The sequence below is a fragment of the Phocoena sinus genome, chromosome 17, assembly GCF_008692025.1.
Source record: "Phocoena sinus isolate mPhoSin1 chromosome 17, mPhoSin1.pri, whole genome shotgun sequence".
In the NCBI taxonomy this organism is placed as follows: domain Eukaryota; kingdom Metazoa; phylum Chordata; class Mammalia; order Artiodactyla; family Phocoenidae; genus Phocoena; species Phocoena sinus.
The window spans coordinates 43132620-43147396 of NC_045779.1; the positions used below are offsets into that span (position 1 = coordinate 43132620).

A 14777-nucleotide genomic window follows, 5' to 3' on the forward strand; every position below is an offset into this window, starting at 1 on the left:
AGGTGCATATATCTGTTACGGATTCCTAAAATATTGATCCTGTTATCATTATGAAATGTCCTTCTCTGCCTGTATAAAACGTATTTTCTTAAATCTATTTTATCTGTTATTTTTTATAGCTATTCCAACTTTTTTATGGTTATAGGTTTTATGGTATATCTTTTTCATTCTTTTTATTTAAACATAGTTATGTTTTTTTTTTTTTTTAAATTATTTATTTAGTTTTGGCTGTGTTGGGTCTTCGTTTCTGTGCGAGGGCTTTCTCTAGTTGTGGCAAGTGGGGGCCACTCTTCATCGCCGTGCGCGGGCCTCTATCGCGGCCTCTCTTGTTGCGGAGCACAGGCTCCAGACGCGCAGGCTCAGTAGTTGTGGTCCACGGGCCTAGTTGCTCCGCGGCATGTGGGATCCTCCCAGACCAGGGCTCGAACCCATGTCCCCTGCATTAGCAGGCAGATTCTCAACCACTGCGCCACCAGGGAAGGCCCCATAGTTATGTTTTTGAATGCAGGTATTTCTCTTTTAGACAGCATTTAGTTAGATTTTGATGTTTTTGTGCAGTCTGACAATCTCTTATTTTTAAATGGGGGGTTTAGACCATCTATATTTCATGTAATGTTGATGTATTTTAATTAAATTGGTCACTTGCTATTTGTTATCTGTTTGTCTTGTTTTTTGTTCCCTGTCTCTTTTAATACCTTCTTTGTTTTAGGTATGTATTTTAGCATATCATTTTTTCATTTTCTCCACTGATTTTTTTTTACTATGTATTAATTTGTGATGGCTCTAAGGATTATATTATGTTTCTGAATTTATCACACTCCACCTCAGATATATTTTAACTTAATTCTGATAAATTATGGAAAAAATTTTGAACATAGTTCTGTTCTCTATTCATTTCTGTTCACACATATATCACACCTCTATGTATCGTAACCCAGCAATACAGTGTTATATTCATTGCTCTGTATAGTCAACTGCCTTTTAAAGTACTTGAGAGGAGAAATGAGAAGTAATACATATATAGAATTTTTCATATTAACCCACTTATTTGTCGTATCCAGCACTCTTCATTTCCTCCCATGGATTTGAATTAGCACCTGAAGGACTTACTTTAGTATTACTCATAAGGCAGCTTTGCTAGCAATGGATTCTCTCAGCCCTTGTTGATCAGAGAATGTTTTAATTTCACCTTAATATTTGTAACATAGTTTTTCTGGACGTAGAGTTCTTCGTTGACAGTTTATTACTTCCTTTCACGTATCTGAATGTGATTTTCCACTGCCTTCTGAATCAATTATTTCACGTAGAAGTCAACTTTTAAACATATTGATTTTCCACTATATGTGATGAGTTATTTTTCTTTTGCTCCTTTTAAGAACTTCTCTTGTTCTGTAGTTTTCAACAATTGGACTATAATATCTATAGGTATTTATGTTTCAGTATTCATCCTATTTGAGCTTGGTTGAGCTGCTTGGATGTATGTACTAATATTATTCATCAGTTTGGAGATTTTTCAGCCATTATTTCTCCAAATATTTTTGTGCTCTTTTCTTCTCACCTCTGGGCCTTCCATTTTAGGTTAGTACACTTCAGCTCTCTGAGGCTCTGTTAATTTTTTCTTCAATACATTTTTCTTGTTTTTCAGGATGGATACTTTCTGGTTTTTTTTTACTTTCAGGAAGTGTAGAACATTGATTTTATTGTCGTGTTTTTGCACAAGCAGTAAATAGGCCAACATTTCAGGTACAGGGTAATTATTCTTGAAAAGAAAGCCATCAAAATCAAGTTTGTAGTTAACGGCCCGACATGTTGACAGGAGCTATGTGAAAGTCCCAGAGATGTCTCTGAGTTACTGAAAATGTTAAAGATCAGTGTGCTATGCAGGCAGGAGTAAGATGCAGAGGTAGACCCCCTCTGGGGCATTCTGTGGAATACAGATATGCTGGGCTAGTTCCCATACAGGCTGATGTGGAGGAGGTTCTGGGAGGGGTAATTTCATGTCCACCGTTGCGCCTGTCCCTTCCGTTAATGCCACAAGACTTCTAAGGACAGTGTGTGGCATTAACACGCTTATTGTTCCAATCTTGGAGTTTTACTCACCTGGCAGCAGAATGCACAGGTACAGAAAGTGTATCTACACCATGCCGGAAGTGGGGTTGGTGGGGGGTGGGGGCACTGCATTAGATTCCACAGGCCAGTGGGGGATTTAAACACTCACACCTCTAGCTTCTAAGGAAAGCTGCGACTTAAGCCAAATCCTAAGAGTTTATTTAGACTTTGATTCAAGGACATGATGGCTTTGCCTTCCTAGATGCTCTCCTTGCCAGTAGGGTCATGTCTTGGATTTGTTGGATGGCTGATGCTGCTCCTCTGTTAGGCCAACAAGGAAAGGCTTATGGTACAGACCTTTACATGGCAGATTGAGTGAGAGTGGTGCCTGCATCCTGGGGAGATCACTGTCTCTGGACTCTGGACAAATCTTGGTCTGACTGATCTCCCTGGCTACCTCAATGACCCCAAGTGCCCTGCCTGTTCTTCTAGATCCTGAAGATCCTGATAGCATTGGCTATCCTTATGTGTTTGTATATAATGAGAGATGTTGAATGCTTACTTGAATAGACTTGAACACAATCCCCAAGTACATTTCTTTAGCATGGACGTTCTTCTCCCTCCCAGAGGCAGTCGTTTGGGAATTATCTGTTTTTCCTGGTCTCCTTTTGGTTTTCTTCCCTAGTCAGATTGGATAATTTCTGTTGATCTGTATTTAGATTCATTGATTGTTTTTTTCTTCTGCCAGCATGAATCTGCTATTGAGCTTCTCTACTAAATTATTCATTTCAGTCATTGTACTTTTCTACTTTAAATTTTGATGTGGATTGGGATTGACATATATACACTAATTTGTATAAAAAAGTTAACTAATAAGTGCTGTATAAAAATAAATAAATAAAATAAAATTTTGATTTGGTTCTTTTTTGTATTTTCTTTCTCCTTATGAGATTATTGATTCATTGTTTTCATACTTTCCTTGAATTTTAAAAAGTCTTTTTCTCTAGTTCATTGAACACATAATAGCTAAATTGTTGTCCTTTGTTATGCTTCATGCTACATCTGTGGGCACATAGAGACTGTTTTTATTGACTGTGGTTTTTTTCCTGAAATAGGGTACACTTTCCTATTTCTGTGTTTGCCTAAAATAGTCAGAATTTTAAGTGTGTGCATATGTATTCTTCTTTTTCCCCGGAAAGTTGTTGTTCTTTTATGCAAGTTTGCTTCTTTGTAAAGTGACTTCCTTGGGCTAAATCTGTTTCTTCCTAACTGTGTGACCACTGATGTCTCAGCTTGGTTTTGTTCTGTTCTTATTATTCTTGGTTTTATTTTGAACCCTGGCTTTTTAGGTATCACCCTTATGTCTTCTTATCTTAGTGGTCAGCCAAAATTGAACAGAGGTAGTTCTCAAATAAGGCTTTTGTCCTCTACTAATAGATCTCTATATGTGTTAGGATTGTGTATTCAGTGTTCTGGCCATTCTCATACCTGCCAAACTTTTACTTTCCTCTGAGCCCTTCCACATGTCCTCTATACATATGTGTAGTCTCAAGGTTGTTTAGGAGTGTCCAGATAACTCAATTCTTCTGCATCCACTGTGCTTGTGTGTCACGTCAGTCAGGAATATGCTTTCCCCAGTCACATTCACAATCTCAGGCTAGTAGAGCTGTTGGCCCTGCCTGTTCAACCATTACTGAGATCATCATTTCAACGACAAGACTTCTGGGTGTGGTTGTTGTTCACTACTCCAGATCAGGTGACCTCTTTTTGACCATGGCAGCAGTGCCTCTAGTTTTTGTGGCCTGCCTTACACTGGCAGAACCTCCTGGACTTTTGTTTGCTGGGAGTTTTTTGATTACTGATTCAATTTCATACTAGTGATCAGTTTGTTCAGATTGTCTATTTCTTTCTGATTCTGTCTTGGAAGATTGTATGTTCCTAGAAATTTATCTGTTTCTTCTAACTTGTCCAATTTGTTGGCATATAATTGTTCATAGTGTTCTATTATGATTTTTTATCTCTGTGATATTGGTTTTAATTTCTCCTCTTTCATTTCTCATTTTGTTTATTTGGATCTTCTCTCTTTCTCTCTCTCTCTTTTTTTTTTTCCTTAATGAGCCTGGCTAAATAAAGGCTTATCAATTTTGTTTATTTTTTCAAAAAAACAGCTCTTGATTTCATTGATCTTTTCTGTTGTTTCTTTCATCTCTATTTTATTTATTTCTGCTCAGATGTTTATTATTTCCTTCTTTTGACTTTAGGTATCATTTGTTCTTCTTTTCCTAATTCCTTTAAATGGCAGGTTAGTTTTTTATTTTAGAATTCTCTTGTTTCTTGATATAGGCCTTTATTGCTATAAACTTCCTTCTTAGAACTGCTTTTGCAGCCTCCCATAGATTTTGGAAAGCTTTGTTTTTATTTTCATTTGTTTCATGGTATTTTCTGATTTCCTCTTTGATTGACCCATTGGTTTTTTAGGAGCATGTTGTTTAATGTCCATGGGTTTGTGTCTTTCCCATTTGTCTTCCTGTAATTCATTTCTAGTTTGATACTGCTGGGGTCAGAAAAAAAATGCTTGCTGTAATTTCTGTCCTCTTAAATTTGTTTAGACTTGTTTTGTGACCTAGCATGTGATTTATCTTGTAGAATGTTCCATGTGCACTTGAAAAGAATGTGTATTCTATTTTTGAATGGAATATCCTCTAGATATTTATTAAGTCTAACTGGTCTAATGTATCATTTAAGACCACTGTTTTCTTATTGATTTTCTTTCTGGGTGATCTGTCCATTGATGTAAGTGGAGTGTTAAAGTCCTCTACTATTATTATATCGATATTATGATCAATTTCTTCCTTTATGTCTATTAATATTTGCTTTATGTCTTTAGGTGCTCCTATATTAGGGGCGTATATATTAACAAATGTTATAGGCTCTTCTTGTATTGTTCCCTCGATCATTATGTAGTGCCCTTCTTTGCCTTTTGTTATAGACTTTGTTTTAAAGTGTGCTTTGTCTAGTAAGTATATTGCTGTCCCTACTTTATCATTTCCATTTGCATGAAATATCTTTTTACCTCCCCTCACTTTCAGTCTGTGTGTATCTTTAGCTCTGAAGTGAGTCTCTTATAAGCAGCATATAGATGGATCTTGTTTTTCTTATCCAATAGGCCACCCTGTGTCTTTTGGAGCATTTATTAGCTCATTGATGTTTAAAGTGATTATTGATAGGTATGTACTTATTACCATTTTGTTATTTAGTTTTTTTGGGTTGCTTTTGTAGTTCTTCTTTGTTCTTTTCTTCCTTTAGTTTGTTCCTTTGTGATTTTCTTTTTTTTGTTTTGTTTTTTTTAGTGGTATTCCTATGTTCTTTTCTCTCTAGTTTTTGTGTACCTGTTGTAGACTTTTGATTTATGGTTACCTTTGGGTTCATATAGGTTAACCTATATCTATTTGTTTTAAACTGGTAGTCATTTAAACTTAAGCACATTCTAAAAGATCTACATCTTTTACACCCATCCCCCATGGTTTGTTTTTGAAGTCATATTTTACATTTTCATGTTTATCCCTTAACTCTTTATTATAGCTAAAGTTGATTTTACAATTTTTGTCTTTATTTATTTTTAAAAATTTATTTATTTATTTAGTTAGGCTGTACCAGGTCTTAGTTGCAGCACATGGGATCTTCGTTGTGCCATGTTTGTTGTGGCATGTGGACTCCTTAGTTGTGGCCTGTGAACTCTTAGTCGTGGCATGTATGTGGGATCTAGTTCCCCGACCAGGGATCAACCCTGGGCCCCCTGCATTGGGAGTGTGGAGTTTTACCCACTGGACCACCAGGGAAGTCCCTACAATTTTTGTCTTTTAATATTTGTACTACCTTATTTAAGTGGTTGATCCACAGCCTTTAGTGTATGTTTGCTTCTACTTGTGGGATTTTTCCTTTCCTATAGATTCTTCTTTTTGTAACCTTTTGTTTTCCACTTAGCAAAGACCCTTCAACATTTCACTTATTACTGATGAACTGTTTTAGTTTTTGCTTGTCTGAGAAGGTTTTTTATTTCTCCTTCAATTCTGAATGATAACCTCGCTGGGTAGAATAACCTAGGTTGTAGATTTTTCCCTTTTAGCACTTTCAGTATATCTGCCACTCCCTTCTGGCCTACAAACTTTCCACAGAAAAACCAGCTGATAGCCTTATGGGGGTTCCCTTCTATGTGATTCTTTTTCTCTTGTTGCCTTTAGAATTCTTTCTTTAACTTTGCCTGTTTTAATTATGATGTGTCTTACTGTGGGTCTCTGTGGGTTCATCTTGTTTGGGACTCTCTGTGCTTCCTCTATCTGGTTACCTGTTTCTTTCTTCAGGTTCAAGTTTTCAGCCATAATTTCATCAAATACATTTTTGACCCCTTTCTTTCTTTTCCTTCTGCGACCCCTATGTCATGAATGTTAGTATGCTGATGTCCAGAAGTCCCTTAAACTGTCCTCATTTTTAAATTTGCTTTTCTTTTTGCTGTTAGCGCTAGAGCCAGGTGTGAGCTTGGAGCTTTTCCTGTGCTCAGTGGTCATCATCCACATGTGGGTGGGTAGGGTAGGATTCCCAGATGCTGGACAAGAAGCCCTGAAGGTCAGTCTGAATTGGTTCCATTCCCTCTAAGTTTGTACTATACTCCCTCCTGGCAATGACACCTTTGCCCCAGAAGGGAGTACTGCTGGAGCAAAGAGGGCCTGGAGAAGGGTTCCCAGTGTGGAGTGCCATTTGAGCTGTAACATTCATGACACAGCAATCAGAGCTCCAGATGGCTCGTAATCCACCACTCTCTGTCAGTGCCAGTAATGTCTGCTCTTGACCTGTTCAGATGCAATGCAGGGTCTGACTGGTTCCATCCCCAGGTGCGTACTTTCCTTGGCAGTGTCAGCCATTGCCCTGGAGGGAGCTGAGCCAGACAGAGTAAGAGGGGCAGGAGCAGGCACCTGCTGCAGGCAGGAGGAGCACGTGCTGTGACCTTTGTCGCAGGAAACCCATCAGAGCCCTGGGCAGTTTGTTTGCTTCCTCTGCCTTGTTTCAAGGAGTTAGCAAGTTTGCGCATGCATTCTTCAGGAGTAGAGTCTTAGTTTCTTCTGTTAAGTCCCATTGCTTTCCACCAGCTAAGGGGACTTGTCTTCCTGGTTTTGGCTTCTAGGACTGGGGTGTCCAAAATGTGGTACAAACCACTTACTCCCCGGGGAGGATCTTTGAGCCCTTGATATTACCCTCCTCTTCTGTGTCCCCTGTTAGGAGTACAGGTCCCCCTGATTGTTGCTTCTCCTACCTCTTGCCCGACTCCCTGTGGATCTTTCTTTACAGCCTTGGTTACAGAGTAGCCTTTCTGCCAGTCTCCAGTTTGTTTTCAGTGAGAGATGCTCCACATGTAGATGTATTTTTTTGATATGTTCATTGTGGGAGATGAGTTCGGTGTCCTACTCTGCCAGCTTGATATCCTCCTCCTACACCACATTTTCTTTATTCATCTGTTGATAGACACTTAGGTTGCTTCTATATCTCAGATACTGTGAATAATGCTTCTCTGAACATTGGGGTGCAGATATCTTTTTCTAGTAGTGTTTTTGTTTTCATTGGATAAATACCCTGAAATGGAATTGCTAAATCGTATGGTGTTCTGTAATTTTTTGAGGAACTTTCATCCTGTTTTCCATAGTGGTTGTACCAATTTACATTCTCATCAACAGTGCAGAAAGGGTTCCCTTTTGTCTGCATCCTCGCCAACACTTGTTATTTATCATCTTTTTTGGTAATAGCCATTCTGACAGGTGGGAGATGTTATCTCATTGTGGGTTCAATTTGCACTTCCCTAATGATTAGTTTTTTTTTTTTTTTTAACATCTTTATTGGGGTATAATTGCTTTACAGTGGTGTGTTAGTTTCTGCCCCATAACAAAGTGAATCAGTTATACATATGTTCCCATATGTCTTCCCTCTTGCGTCTCCCTCCCTCCCACCCTCCCTATCCCACCCCTCCAGGCTGCCACAAAGCACCGGGCCAATATCCCTCTGCCATGCGGCTGCTGCCCACTAGCTATCTACTTTACTACGTTTGTTAGTGTGTATATGTCCGTGACTCTCTCTCGCCCTGTCACAGCTCACCCTTCCCCCTCCCCATATCCTCAAGTCCGTTCTCCAGTAGGTCTGCGTCTTTATTCCTTTCTTACCCCTAGGTTCTTCATGACATTTTTTTTTCTTAAATTCCATATATATGTGTTAGCATACGGTATTTGTCTTTTTCTTTCTGACTTACTTCACTCTGTATGACAGACTCTAGGTCTATCCATCTCATTACAAATAGCTCAATTTCGTTTCTTTTTAAGGCTGAGTAATATTCCATTGTATATATGTGCCACATCTTCTTTATCCATTCATCCGACAATGGGCACTTAGGTTGTTTCCATCTCCGGGCTATTGTAAATACAGCTGCAATGAACATTTTGGTACATGACTCTTTTTGAATTTTGGTTTTCTCAGGGTATATGTCCAGTAGTGGGATTGCTGGGTCATATGGTAATTCTATTTGTAGTTTTTTAAGGAACCTCCATACTGTTCTCCATAGTGGCTGAACCAATTCACATTCCCACCAGCAGTGCAAGAGTGTTCCCTTTTCTCCACACCCTCTCCAGCATTTATTGTTTCTAGATTTTTTGATGGTGGCCATTCTGACTGGTGTGAGATGATATCTCACTGTAGTTTTGATTTGCATTTCTCTAATGATTAATGATGTTGAGCATTCTTTCATGTGTTTGTTGGCATTCTGTATATCTTCTTTGGAGAAATGTCTATTTAGGTCTTCTGCCCATTTTTGGATTGGGTTTTTTTTTTTTTTTTTATTGAGCTGCATGAGCTGCTTGTAAATTTTGGAGATTAATCCTTTGTCAGTTGCTTCATTTGCAAATGTTTTCTCCCATTCTGAGGGTTGTCTTTTGGTCTTGTTTATGGTTTCCTTTGCTGTGCAAAAGCTTTGAAGTTTCATTAGGTCCCATTTGTTTATTGTTGTTTTTATTTCCATTACTCTAGGAGGTGGGTCAGAAAGGATCTTGCTGTGATTTATGTTATAGAGTGTTCTGCCTATGTTTTCCTCTAAGAGTTTGATAGTTTCTGGCCTTATATTTAGGTCTTTAATCCATTTTGAGCTTATTTTTGTGTATGGTGTTAGGGAGTGATCTAATCTCATACTTTTACATGTACCTGTCCAGTTTTCCCAGCACCATTTATTGAAGAGGCTGTCCTTTCTCCACTGTACATTCCTGCCACCTTTACCAAAGATACGGTGTCCATATGTGCGTGGGTTTATCTCTGGGCTTTCTATCCTGTTCCATTGATCTATCTTTCTGTTTTTGTGCCAGTACCATATTGTCTTGATTATTGTAGCTTTGTAGTATAGTCTGAAGTCAGGTAGCCTGATTCCTCCAGCTCCTTTTTTCGTTCTCAAGATTGCTTTGGCTATTCGGGGTCTTTTGTATTTCCATACAAATTGCAAAATTTTTTGTTCTAGTTCTGTGAAAAATGCCAGTGGTAGTTTGATAGGGATTGCATTGAATCTATATATTGCTTTGGGTAGTAGAGTCATTTTTCACAATGTTGATTTTTCCAATCCAAGAACATGGTATATCTCTCCATCTATTTGTATCACCTTTAATTTCTTTCATCAGTGTCTTATAATTTTCTGCATACAGGTCTTTTGTCTGCTTAGGTAGGTTTATTCCTAGATATTTTATTCTTTTTGTTGCAGTGGTAAATGGGAGTATTTTCTTGATTTCACTTTTAGATTTTTCATCATTAGTATATACGAATGCCAGAGATTTCTGTGCATTAATTTTGTATCCTGCTACTTTACCAAATGCATTGATTACCTCTAGGAGTTTTCTGGTAACATCTTTAGGATTCTCTATGTATAGTATCATGTCATCTGCAAACAGTGACAGCTTTACTTCTTCTTTTCTGATTTGGATTCCTTTTATTTCCTTTTCTTCTCTGATTGCTGTGGCTAAAACTTCCAAAACTATGTTGAATAAGAGTGGTGAGAGTGGGCAACCTTGTCTTGTTCCTGATCTTAGTGGAAATGCTTTCAGTTTTTCACCATTGAGGATGATGTTTGCTGTGGGCTTGTCACATATGGCCTTTATTATGTTGAGGAAAGTTCCCTCTGTGCCTACTTTCTGCAGGGTTTTTATTGTAAATGGGTGTTGAATTTTGTCAAAAGCTTTCTCTGCATCTATTGAGATGATCATATGGTTTTTCTCCTTCAATTTGTTATTATGGTTTATCACATTGATAGATTTGTGTATATTGAAGAATCCTTGCATTCGTGGAATAAACCCCACTTGATCATGGTGTATGATCCTTTTAATGTGCTGTTGGATTCTGTTTGCTAGTATTTTGTTGAGGATTTTTGCATCTATGTTCATCAGTGATATTGGCCTGTAGTTTTCTTTCTTTGTGACATCCTTGTCTGGTTTTGGTATCAAGGTGATGGTGGCCTCGTAGAAGGAATTTGGGAGTGTTCCTCCCTCTGCTATATTTTGGAAGAGTTTGAGAAGGATAGGTGTTAGCTCTTCTCTAAATGTTTGATAGAATTTGCCTGTGAAGCCATCTGGTCCTGGGCTTTTGTTTGTTGGAAGATATTTAATCACAGTTTCAATTTCAGTGCTTGTGATTGGTCTGTTCATATTTTCTATTTCTTCCTGATTCAGTCTTGGCAGGTTGTGCATTTCTAAGAATATGTCCATTTCTTCCAGATTGTCCATTTTATTGGCATAGAGTTGCTTGCAGTAATCTCTCATGATCTTTTTTATTTCTGCAGTGTCAGTTGTTACTTCTCCTTTTTCATTTCTAATTCTATTGATTTGAGTCTTCTCCCTTTTTTTCTTGATGAGTCTGGCTAGTGGTTTATCTGTTTTGTTTATCTTCTCAAAGAACCAGCTTTTAGTTTTATTGATCTTTGCTATCGTTTCCTTCATTTCTTTTTCATTTATTTCTGATCTGGTTTTTATGATTTCTTTCCTTCTGCTAGCTTTGGGGTTTTTTTGTTCTTCTTTCTCTAATTGCTTGAGGTGCAAGGTTAGGTTGTTTATTCGAGATGTTTCCTGCTTCTTAAGGTGGGCTTGTATTGCTATAAACTTCCCCCTTAGAACTGCTTTTGCTGCATCCCATAGGTTTTGGGTCGTTGTGTCTCCATTGTCATTTGTTTCTAGGTAATTTTTTATTTCCTCTTTGATTTCTTCAGTGATCACTTCATTATTAAGTAGTGTATTGTTTAGCCTCCATGTGTTTGTATTTTTTACAGATCTTTTCCTGTAATTGATATCTAGTCTCATGGCATTGTGGTCAGAAAAGATACTTGATACAATTTTAGTTTTCTTAAATTTACCAAGGCTTGATTTGTGACCCAAGATATGATCTATCCTGGAGAATGTTCCATGGGCACTTGAGAAAAATGTGTATTCTGTTGTTTTTGGATGGAGTGTCCTATAAATATCAGTTAAGTCCATCTTGTTTAATGTATCATTTAAAGCTTGTGTTTCCTTATTTATTTTCATTTTGGATGATCTGTCCATGGGTGAAAGTGGGGTGTTAAAGTCCCCTACTATGAATGTGTTACTGTTGATCTCCCCTTTTATGGCTGTTAGCATTTGCCTTATGTATTGAGGTGCTCCTATGTTGGGTGCATAAATATTTACAATTGTTATATCTTCTTGCTGGATTCATCTGTTGATCATTATGTAGTGTCCTTCTTTGTCTCTTTTAATAGTCCTTATTTTAAAGTCTGTTTTGTCTGATATGAGAATTGCTACTCCAGCTTTCTTTTGGTTTCCATTTGCATGGAATATCTTTTTCCATCCCCTTACTTTCAGTCTATGTGTCTCTAGGTCTGAAGTGGGTCTCTTGTAGACAGCATATATAAGGGTCTTGTTTTTGTATCCATTCAGCCAATCTGTGTCTTTTGGTGGGAGCATTTAGTCCATTTACATTTAAGGTAATTATCGATATGTATGTTCCTATTCCCATTTTCTAAATTGTTTTGGGTTCGTTATTATAGGTCTTTTCCTTCTCTTGTGTTTCTTGTCTAGAGAAGTTCCTTTAGCATTTGTTGTAAATCTGGTTTGGTGGTGGTCAACTCTCTAAGCTTTTGCTTGTCTGTAAAGGTTTTAATTTCTCCATCAAATCTGAATGAGATCCTTGCTGGGTAGAGTAGTCTTGGTTGCAGGTTTTTCTCCTTCATCACTTTCAGTATGTCCTGCCACTCCCTTCTGGCTTGTAGGGTTTCTGCTGAGAGATCAGCTGTTAACCTTATGGGGATTCCCTTGTGTGTTATTTGTTGTTTTTCCCTTGCTGCTTTTAATATGCTTTCTTTGTATTTAATTTTTGACAGTTTGTTTAATATGTGTCTTGGTGTATTTCTCCTTGGATTTATCCTGTATGGGACTCTCTGTGCTTCCTGGACTTGATTAACTATTTCCTTTCCCATATTAGGGAAGTTTTCAACTATAATCTCTTCAAATATTTTCTCAGTCCCTTTCTTTTTCTCTTCTTCTTCTGGAACCCCTATAATTCGAATGTTGGTGTGTTTAATGTTGTCCCAGAGGTCTCTGAGACTGTCCTCAATTCTTTTCATTTTTTTTTCTTTATTCTGCTCTATAGTAGTTATTTGCACTATTTTATCTTCCAGGTCACTTATCCGTTCTTCTGCCTCAGTTATTCTGCTATTGATCCCATCTAGAGTACTTTTAATTTCATTTATTGCGTTGTTCATCGTTGCTTGTTTCATCTTTATTTCTTCTAGGTCTTTGTTAACTGTTTCTTACATTTTGTCCATTCTGTTTCCAAGATTTCGGATCATCCTTACTATCATTATTCTGAATTCTTTTTGAGGTAGACTGCCTATTTCCTCTTCATTTGTTAGGTCTGGTAGGTTTTACCTTGCTCCTTCATCTGCTGTGTATTTCTCTGTCTTCTTATTTTGCTTATCTTACTGTGTTTGGGGTCTCCTTTTTGCCGGCTGTAGGTTCCTAGTACCCGCTGTTTTTGATGTCTGTCTCCAGTGGCTAAGGTTGGTTCAGTGGGTTGTGTAGGCTTCCTGGTGGAGGGGACTAGTGCCTGTGTTGTGGTGGATGAGGCTGGATCTTGTCTCTCTAGTGGGCAGGTTCACGTCTGGTGGTGTGTTTTGGGGTGTCTGTGGCCTTATTATGATATTAGGCAGCCTCTCTGCTAATGGGTGGGGTTGTGTTCCTGTTTTGCTAGTTTGGCATAGGTTGTCCAGCACTGTGGCTTGCTGGTCGTTGAGTGAAGCTGGGTGCTGGTGTTAAGATGGAGGTCTCTGGGAGATTTTCGCCATTTAATATTATGTGGAGCTGGGAAGTCTCTTGTTGACCAGTGTCCTGAAGTTGGCTCTCCTACCTCAGAGGCAGAGCCCTGACTGCTGCCTGGAGCACCAAGAGCCTTTTATCCACACCGCTCAGAATAAAAGAGGGAAAAAGTAGAGAGAATTAGTAGAAGTATGAGGAAAGAAAGAAGGAAAGGAGGGAAGGAAGGAAGGAAGAGAGAAGCAAAGAAGGAAAGAAAGGAGGGAGGGAGGAAGGAAGGAAGGACGGAAAGAAGGAAAAAAGACAGAAAGAAAGAAGATACAGTAAAAATAAAGTATAATAAAGTTATTGAATTAAAAAATACTTATTTAGAAAAAAAAAGGGACGGATAGAACCTTAGGACAAATGTTGGAAGCAAAGCTATACAGAGAAAATCTTACACAGAAGCATACACATACACCCTCACAAAAAGAGGTAAAGGGGGAAAAATCATAAATCTTGCTCTCAGAGACCACCTCCTCAATTTGGGGTGATTCGTTGTCTAAAGGAGGGAAGGAAGGAAGGAAAGAAAGAAAGAAAGAAAGAAGGTAAAGTATAATAAAGTTATTAAAATTAAAATTATTAAGAATTATTAAAATTATTAAGAAAAAAAGTTTTTTAAAAAACCACGGACGGATAGAAGCCTAGGACAAATGGTGGAAGCAAGACTTTACAGACAAGATCTCACACAGAAGCATACACATAAACATTCACAAAAAGAGGAGAAGGAAAAAAATCATAGATTTCGCTCCTAAAGTCCACGTCCTCAATTTGGGATCATTCCTTGTCTATTCAGGTATTCCACAGATGCAGGGTATATCAAGTTGATTGTGGAGCTTTAATCCGCTGCTTCTGAGGCTGCTGGGAGAGATTTCCCTTTCTCTTCATTGTTCTCACAGCTCACAGGAGCTCAGCTTTGGATTTGGCCCTGCCTCTTGCGTGTAGGTCGCTGGAGGGCGTCTGTTTTTTCGCTCAGACAGGACGGGGTTAAAGGAGCCGCTGATTCGGGGCCTCCGGCTCACTCAGGCCGGGGGTTGGGGGATGGGGGTAGGAGGGGCACTACGTGCGGGGCGGGCCTGCGGCTGCAGAGGCAGCGTGACGTTGCGGCAGAGGCCGGCGTGATGTTGCACCAGCCTGAGACCCGCCGTGCGTACTCCCGGGGAAGTTGTCCCTGGATCCCGGGAACCTGGCAGTGGCGGGCTGCACAGGCTCCGCGGAAGAGGGGTGTGGAGAGTGACCTGTGCTCGCACACAGGCCCCTTGGTGGCGGCAGCAGCAGCCTTAGCGTCTCCCGCCCGTCTCTGGGGTCCGCGGTTTTAGCCGCGGTTCGCGCCTGTCTCTG

The 14777-nt window shown here is 38.9% G+C and overlaps 1 protein-coding gene across 15 annotated transcripts in view; it reads left to right on the forward strand.

The window, feature by feature from the left end:
- Positions 1-14777, forward strand: part of VPS13B (vacuolar protein sorting 13 homolog B) — an 831417-nt gene that overhangs the window by 396401 nt on the left and 420239 nt on the right. The window lies entirely within an intron of this gene.